Source organism: Symphalangus syndactylus, chromosome 24 (genome assembly GCF_028878055.3).
Source record: "Symphalangus syndactylus isolate Jambi chromosome 24, NHGRI_mSymSyn1-v2.1_pri, whole genome shotgun sequence".
NCBI lineage: Eukaryota > Metazoa > Chordata > Mammalia > Primates > Hylobatidae > Symphalangus > Symphalangus syndactylus.
The window spans coordinates 17,643,389-17,652,883 of record NC_072446.2 but is presented as its reverse complement, the minus strand read 5'-3'; the positions used below and the strand labels follow the sequence as shown (position 1 = coordinate 17,652,883).

Here is a 9,495-nt window from a genome sequence, read left to right as displayed (position 1 = left end):
TGGAAGTCAGATGCCATTGCAACCTGCTACAGAAAGAGCAGGAATTCTGTGCTTCTGCTGGCATTTATTGTGACAAAGGCCTGATGGAAGTGGTGATTGCCCGGAGTGAGATTTGGTGCATATTGTTGTTACATTCATACTATAATGTAGAGCTATAATGTTCATTGGATATGGATTGGAGGGAAAAGGAAGAATCAAGAATACTTTTAGTTTTTGGTCTTTGGAAATCATTATCCAACCGGCATACAAACTCTTCTCCCCCAAGACTCTAGGCATTTTTTAATTAAAATTTTTTGACTAATATGTGGTGTTGATGCATTTGTATGGTAGTACAGGGAAGTATTACAAACTCAAACCCTTTCAGGGGATCCTGCAGTTAGCATACGTGGATGAAGCAGTCAGCTATATTAAAATGTATCCATCATCTTTTAAACACAATGACATCATTTTTTAAGCGCATCATCCTAAGCACAGTGCCCTCTGCCCCTGACAATGAAAGCTTGCTTGTCAATTTTGGGCTACAGACGCTAAATTTCTGGGTTTGATTCCTTACACTTTTGGTTCTTTATTAACTATGTGACCTTGAGCTTTCCTAAGTCTTAGTTTCTTCATCTGTGAAGCAGAGATGATAGTTTCTTTCTCATAGTGTCATTGCATAGGTTCAATGAGATGGGGTTTGCCAGATGCTTAGCACAGGATCTGGTCAATGATAGGCACTTCATAAATGGTGAACTTTTATAATTTTCATCAGTGTTCATATTGATTATTGTACTACATGTATATTTTTAAATTTTCTGTATATTATGATTTTTTGACATCTTAGAAAACCTTTCTGGTTAGGGAGCGACTACCTGCTTAGGGCTGGCCAATTCTTAGAGATAGCAACTCTCAGCCAGGAACATATCTTTGATAGGTGAACTAATCAATTCAGATGGTTTGTACATCCCAGGAGGCAATATTCCTCACCTTAGTAATGCCAGGGACAAGTACCAACAAGTAGGGATGACCCCTATACCTTAGAGACCACAAATATTACTCAAAACAGCTGATTCGAAACTTTATCCTACCCCATCCTGCCTTTCCCACAGAAACCCCCATTGAGGCTCTGGCCATCGGCTTCCCCCTCGCTCCTCTCTTCTGCCTCCCTAGTGTCTTTCCCATGTGGTCCATCAAGGTGTGCGATGCCTCCTGTCTCGAGGACCTGTGAATATAGTGAAATTTGTTTTCCTGAGCCTCTTCTGTCTTTCCTCTAGCGCTGCACCTGACCAACCATCATCTAAAACAATACAAAACAATTCACCAAGTTCTAAAGGAAAAATTTGTGCTTCAGTGAGAACCGTTCATTATCCAGAGTATATCCTTTTGGGTTGTCTGATTCTGATTCTGTGGGAGCTATTCTACAATTCTGTAAATTGTGGATAACTGTTAGAAATGAAAAATAATTCTTGTCTATAGACATGTAAATAAATCTTGCTCTTCTTTCCCCAACAAAAGCTAGTTTTGCTGCTCATTTGAATATTCATTTTAATACTTTATACATATTTGTGCTTTTTTGACTTCTCCATGGATCTGGGTTATAACATTTGCCTGGTTTCCTTATTTATTCAATGAATATTGAATAAAATCTTTAATGTGGGTTAATGTTATATCTGAATGAGTTTCATAATTTTACCTGGTTTTGAAGCTTTTAATGGCACAGAATACCATTCAAAGGACTGTGAATAAGGAAAGAGAACTTTAAAGACCTGATTGAGATGTAGATATGCTTAGATACGGAAAGTGAAATTCCAGTAATAGATTCTGTATGATTAAGTTCCAAAATGAATGGAAACAAAATGTGAGGCTAAGGAACAGCTCTGCTCTGCTGTCAATAGGGTGTATTTCACTGAAGATGTTATTGGGTAGATAGCGTTATAGGGATTTCTTTGTTACCTCATCAATTTTTGTGAAAATAAATGAAGACCGCTGCCTCCAATGAGAACAATTATTCAGAGCTTGCTATTTACAGCAAGGGAATTGGCTATCATCACTGTTTTGGCAGAGACTCAAAGGCAGGCAGAGAAATGGGTCAGGTGTATAATGGAGTAAAGGAAGGAACCTGATACAAGTATGTTTGCAGGGGAACCTCCTTGTAGGCAGCCTAATTGGTAGCTTACATGATTGGTTAGCGGTACGTGTTTGGCTTTCTCTGGTTGATCACAAGTTGAAAGCAGGGGTGAATATTGGGATTTTTTTTGGTTATTTATCAAGTCTTGGCCATTTTGGATTAATTACTACAAGGGTTATTGTTTGGCTTCTTGAGCTGGTTGGTACACGTAAGTCTGACTTTCTGGGCTGGTTACTGTAGATAGTAGGTCAGTTTCCTGGGCTGATTATTCCTGGTTGTGGGTCAGAGTTCTATTTTTATAGACAGTCTGGCCAGTATTCACTTGTATATTCAGTCTGTTCACTTCAGAGTACTAATAGTACTCTGTCATTGAATAGAAGGAAAAATATTTATTATTCATAGTATAATTCATATATAGTTCATATATAGGATGAATCTATAATATTCACAGCACTTTACATGTTCAGAGCAAGTGTGTCTCTATGTCCCCAGCAATGGCTATATCTTATTAATCTTGCCATTCTTTGTCACAAAGGGCCTAAAATATATTAGGGACAGAGTATATATTTATTGAGTCAGTGAAGGAAATACATATATTAAATTCTCTGGTAGAAGAAAAACACTTTACTAATTTGGACTCAATTGCCAGCGATACAAGCACCACTTAAAATGGGTTAAAAGGGTAACTTGCGAGCACACAGAACTTAAGAAAACTCCAGGCTCAGTTCTGTTTAGGGGCTTGCATCATTTCATCAAGCTTTAATTTCTCTCCCCTCTCTCCACAATTTCCTCTGCATCTCATCATTCTTATTTGCTCTAGGGTAATTTTATTATAAGTATTATCTAGCTTGTGGCAGCAAGATACTTGCCTTGTCTCCAAAACTTCTGCTCTTAGTTGCTACATTATACTGTTATTCTACTTGGGGCTCCATACATTTTTGTGGAAGAAAGAACACAGGTAATGAGAAGGAAGGAAGGAAGGAAAGAAAGAAAGAAAGGGAAAATGAGATGGATGGAAGGGGGCCAGCTGGAAAAAAAGAGAAAATATTCAGGTTAAATTTTCTAATAGATGCATCATACACAGGGTATGTATATTTATGGAAAACTGCTCCAAAATTCAGGTTGCAAGTGAGTGCTAAGGTGACTTAAAAAAAATTATTATTTTTATTTTGTAAAGACTTGTACCTATAGGTAGCACTTTTCATTAAGGACTATTCATTGGTGCCTCGGTGAGAAAATTATAAATGTGGTCTAAAAGTATTGATCTTTTACTTGATTGGTTGTCATGCTGAGATTCTAGGATTAGCTTTGAATCTACTGGCTCTAGTGGGAAGTTCTGCTCTCTCTGTTTATTATTTTTTAATTATTTTACTTCATTTTATTTCATGAAAAAGAGGTTTTCCTTTTCTCCAAAAACTGCACTGAGGTGAAGCAAAACTCTAGTTGAGGCAAGTGTGTTATGTGGGTTGGTAGGACTGCTCTTGCTGTGCACTCATTGGACAGTAGCACATCCCCAAGGAAAGAATGGTGACTTCTCTGTTTAATTTGGACAATGCAATAGGACAGCATCTGAGAAGATCTCCAGAGCAGGGCTGCACGGGCACCTAAAGAGCAAACATTCTTCCCAAGGCTTCAAAGGCCAATAAAGGCTTGTTTTCAAGCCCTCCTAATCTTTAGCAATTCCAAATCATTTCCTCCCCTATTACAAATGCTTGCCTACAATATCCTTTGGTGAATAATAGTGCAATTCAAATGACATCTAATCAGAACATCATTTTCATAATTGATTTGATATTTGCAGTGCCTTTTCTTAATCTCTGAGGATGTTTTGTAGCAGGGACTCTGCCTATCTGTTTGAATTAAATAGGAGAAATGGAAGTATCAGCTCTTAGATAACAATGGATTTAAAATCAGAAAGTAGATATAATGCAAATGATGGCTTATTTTTAATTTGTGCCTCTGAGAAAAAGATTTTTATCATGGTGCAAACAAAACTTGCATAAGTTACGAAATGCATTATTTAAAACTAGCTTGTTTTCTCTTAATGAATTACAAACATGTGTATTTGCTTATGATATTTAGCCTGAAAAGTTTTAAACAGGAGTCATACATTGTTTTTCCTCCTTCTTTAATGTTCCAGGTGAAGATTCTCATGGCATGCACACAGGAATGTGTGGAAGTTTGGTTGTGATCTGCATTTTGTTTTAATTAATTATTCCTTTTATCTAGGAAGTGGCAGACATTTTAACCCTCATGTATTTTCTAAGTGATTGATAGAGCTGCCAGTGTTTTTCATTTATTATTCTTTATTCCCCTCTGTGATACTGTAGATGAAAAGATAAGACTCAGGACTGCTCTGAGACATTGGCTACAACAGGGACACATCATTGATGGTAGGAAGATGGTAAACCCACTTCCAGTGCCCTGATCTTGTTTCTCTGTTGTTCTCTTCCATGTTTAACGATGCCAGAAGGGAGATGATTTTGGCTTACTTAGAAGAAAGACAGGAAAGAAGGAAGTCAGGCAAACACACACACACACACACACACACGCACACACGCATGCACACGAGTTAGGTAGAGCAAGACAGAAGAAGAAATACAGAGAAACAGAAAAATAGCGAGAGAAAAGGAAAGGAGAAGGTGAGGGGAAAGGAAGAAGAGAGAGAAAGAAACAAGAAAGGCATGAGAGGTGTAGAGCAACAGAGAGGGAGAGAGAGAACCTGAGAAAGGGAGTGAGCTGGGGAGAGCCAAGAAGAGAAGGAGGAGGAGGAGCATATACTTAGAGAGGATACAGAGAGAGACCCACACACACAAGGGAAAGGTGGGAGCTTTTGTGAGGCAACTCAGGCCTCAAGAAAGGCTTTGATAATCCCTTCTGGAGAAAATAAACCCAGCTGTTCATTAAAAATCAAAACCAAAACCAAACAAGACAAAAACCTCTATACCTCTGACCGTCTCTGAGCATTGTAAATGTTGACATACACCTACTGTGCATGGATTTTTAGGGACAGGTATTAGCGAGAGTGAAGAGGGGACTGCTGTGGCTTCAGCAGCTGACAGTTCCCACACCTTGAGAACACCCTCCCCCAACATCTCTCTTGTTATCTCTTTATTTTGGAAGGCTGATCTAACGTCCCTCATCTTATATCTATCTTCCAGTTCCTCAACTGAAATCTTAGCTGGTTGAGGCTTGGCGTGTGACCTCAGCCTCTCTGAGTGTCACCTCTGCCATTTGAAAGAACAGTGATGTTGGCATCCCACATTGCATATGGGAGGAGTCAATGAAGCACTGAGTATGCCTAGCTCATGGCTTTAGACACAGAACAATTACCGCTCAATGAATGTTGATTTCTTTCTCCAACTTGCCTATCTCTCCACCATCTCCTCCTTCTTCATAGACTTCTCTCTCACGTTAATGTGCTGTAATAATTAGCACAGTTGTAGAATCTTAATGATTTTGAATCACAGGGGGCTAATGTTCCAAAAGCTTAATATTAATCTTAAAAGCATCTTATTTTCAAAGAGATTTGGGCTAAAGGGCAGCTTTGGAATCTGTCTCCTTCCTTATCTAACAATCTCCCCTCCATAGCTTCAAATGGCCCTATGTTTGATAATGACTTCCCTGTTTATATTTTGTTTATTTCTGTCACCCCAAACTAACTGATGTTGATTATCTCCCCTGTGTCCTCCAGTTCCTCTTATAATAACTCAGTCCTAATTCTGTGTAAAGTTTAGAAACTTGGGTATCTTAAGGCACACTCTGAACTTATTCATAAAAGGAGAAAGAGATGAGGTCCTCAGATAAGGTAACAGTGGCCCTTTCTGTTGTCATAGAGAGGAGCTGGGATAAGCTATTGAAATAGCGAGACTTAGATAATCCCTGGGAAGTGTTCAGTCAAGTCAGGTTTCGATCAGTTTCCAGATGTTCCCTAATTCAGCAACTTGCTTAATGCCAAATTATTGCTATAATCTCCCAGTCTTCTTGTTGTCTCCATATATTTAGTGTTATTTCAAAACCCTCATGAGATACTGCAAACAGGATAATGAGCTCTGGTGCTGATTGCCTGATCATACGAAGCTTTATTTATTGATTATTTTCTGTGTTATATCTCCCCCACCCAATTTATCAACTCTTGGTGAGTAGATGGCACTTGTTTTTTTTTTATCACTCCTGAATTTTCCACAGAACCTAGCAGGTTTTGATGCACATATAAAGGATTCAGTAAATAACTGTTGATTGACAGCTGATCACATCCCTACTTCGAGGTCCAGAAGCGACACATATGCAAATGGAGTGTGATGTAATTCCTGTACCTTCCAAAACATTCCTGTACCATAGACAAGACTTTTATGATTGGAGCTCTTTTAAAATAGTGTAATTTTCACCTTGCCTTTCAAGGCCTTCATGACAAACCTGTTATCTTTTCATGCATCTACATTCAGGATGCATAATAAAAAATTGGAGGGAAGCAGTGAGATTTTTGTTTCAACCTTGTATTTGTTATCTGTTTTAGAAAATGAAGTGTAAATATCTACAGATTAAAGGTTGATTCCACAATTCCAAGGTTGGTTCCTAACACTGTTAGGGAGACATTAATGTCTTGTCTTGTTCATTCAGGTAATTTTTCAAGGATATTAAACTTGAAACAGTCTCTCTGAAGTCACAGTTATCTGAGCTATTTGAAAGGAATTGATATGAGCGTGTTAGGGAGGGCAAGGTCTTCATTGTGCAGCCTGACTCTGTGTAATGAAAAATCAAATTTGAATATTAAAAAAATTAATTCAGCTGTGGCAGAAAACGGAACTTGCTACTCCTCAGCTGTGGTGTACTGCAATGCATAGTGATAAGATTGGCGATGAAAAACATTCTCTATCCTGACTGGGTAATTCTTTTGTTGATAAATAGAGACTTTGGAGAAGCAGTACTTGTCTAGCCATCCTTAATACACAATGCATCTGATCCGATCCTGTCTAAATAAACACTGAGTGCATGACTGGTGGTGTCCCAATCAGCTTTGTTTATGCAGCCGAGCCAACTTATGCACTGATTCAGAAATTGAATTTTACAGCCTGCGTCTTATACTTTGCCACATGGCAGTGACAAAGATCAGGGATGATTTTTTTCCATAAGGAGAATACCTCAACTGGGTTAAGCCATTATAATAAATATAGCAAATTTGAGATGAATGAGAAAATCTGAGTTAATGAGGCTTGGAATCATGTGAAGAAAATGCAATCAATTTTGTGGTAGGAAACACAAACGTGCATACAGACAAACTCATATAACCTGGCCTACCTTTACTTTTTTGATTCACCATCAAAAGATAAAATGACACTGTACACTCAGTAATATTCAATTCACATGATCCTGATGTTTCCAGTTTTATTCAGGTCTAAGTAATGGAGAGGCTAATGTTATAGTTCTGTTGCTAACAATATCAGTTATTTTTAAAACATACAATTGGCTTACAATGCTCTTTTAACTAAAAACACATGGTTTTGGCATCAACATAAAATATCTACCATTAGAGAAGTACCCTTTAGAAATATCCATATAAATGTCCACATCCTTTTACAAATTGGAATTCCAAGACGGTAAAAAGTTGAACTATGGGCTGGGCGCGGTGGCTCACACCTGTAATCCCAGCACTTTGGGAGGCTGAGGCAGGCGGATCACGAGGTCAGGATATCGAGACCATCCTAGCTAACATGGTGAAATCCCGTCTCTACTGAAAACACAATAAATTAGCCGGGCACGGTGGTGGGCGCCTGTAGTCCCAGCTACTCAGGAGGCTGAGGCAGGAGAAAGGCGTGAACCCAGGAGGCAGAGTTTGCAGTGAGCCGAGATCATGCCACTGCACTCCAGCCTGGGCGACAGAGTGACACTCTGTCTCAAAAAAAAAAAAAAAAAAAAAAAGTTGAACTATGAAAAAAGAAACTAATAATCCATTTTGTTCACTTTGCATGTAGCACAACCAAAATACTGGTTTGATTTAAAATTTCAGTAAACTGACTTGTTGATATCATGTACAATTTTAGTGCTGGTACATGCTAAGAACTATGTTCCAGAAAACTTCTGGATCTATTCGGTTATATGTACATTCTGTGGTTATTTCAACACTTTTGGAGGTCTCCTCAGTTGTTACATTGCATTTGTTGTAATTGTTTAGGTGTTTTACCAGCATCTGTAAAGGGTTCATTGCTTTGATTACATCTACAACATACCTATAAAGGGAGTGACTTCAATGTCAACATTTATGGATGGTTAATTCTGTCATTTTGAAAGAGGGTACTGTCTTAGTCCATTTGTGCTGTGACAAAATGCCTTACCTAGACTGTGTGATTTATAAAGAAGGGAAATTTGTTACTGTTCTAGAGGCTGGAAAGTCCAAAACCAAGACACTAACAATGGTGTCTGGTGAGGGTCACTCTCTGCTTCCAAGATGGTGCCATTACTGTGTCCTTAAATGCCTGAAGGTGAAAAAGCAAGAGAGTGTTCCCTTTAATCCCAGACCCTTTTTATAAGGATGCTAATCCCATTCATGAGGGCAGAGCCTCGTTACTTAATCAACTTCCAAAGGCCACACCTTTTTGTACTGTTGCATTGTGGATTGTTTCAACACAAATTTTAGATGAGATACCATCATTAAAACCATAGCAGGTATCTAGTAACATTTTTCAAGAGCACAGATTTAAAATTTTTAGCAGATGAGATTAGGCGCATATGGATGTTAGATGGGTGATTTCTAGGAAGCTGGGGTCCTCTTGCTAAAATAATTCTAAAGGATCATTTGCTCAAAAGGTTTTTTCAGGAGGCTGAAACTTTGTGTCATTCTGTACAGCCAGAGACGTGAAGAGTGGAAGGCAACAATGGAACAATGAATGGGAAACTGTCATAAATAGACAATATATATTTTTATGTGAGAGCACATATTTAGTTGTCTATTTCAGGATTAAATCCTCAATCACATCACTGTTGACATTTTGGGCCAGATCATCCTTTGTTGTGGGGCTGTCCCGTGCATTGTGGAATGTTGAGCAGCAACATCCCATGCCTCTTTCCATTAGCTGCTGGTAGCAGGCCCCTCCTCACAGACTGTGACAACTAAAAATGTCTCCACCTTTTCACATGTTCTCTATGCGGCAAAATCCTCCCACTACCCTCGATAAGAACCATTGCACTGTGAAGTCAGTTAGTGTAATTATAAAGATGTACCCAGAAGCAATGCATAAAAATTTAGCATACACCCTTTTCTCCCACACTACACTAATATGGTATTTGGTGATCAGGGCTCAGTTTTCTCAGTTCAGTCTATTCAGGCATCTAGGGACCATACATGAAAATTTCAACCACTTAATTAATGTACCAATACACTAACAGATAAT

General features: G+C 38.5%; 1 non-coding gene across 1 annotated transcript; it reads right to left on the bottom strand.

The window, feature by feature from the left end:
• Positions 1-3,512: 3,512 nt before the first annotated feature.
• LOC129474953 (U4atac minor spliceosomal RNA) lies at positions 3,513-3,636 on the bottom strand. Its single transcript, XR_008654697.1, has one exon. It is a non-coding gene; the product is annotated as a U4atac minor spliceosomal RNA (small nuclear RNA).
• Positions 3,637-9,495: the final 5,859 nt, after the last annotated feature.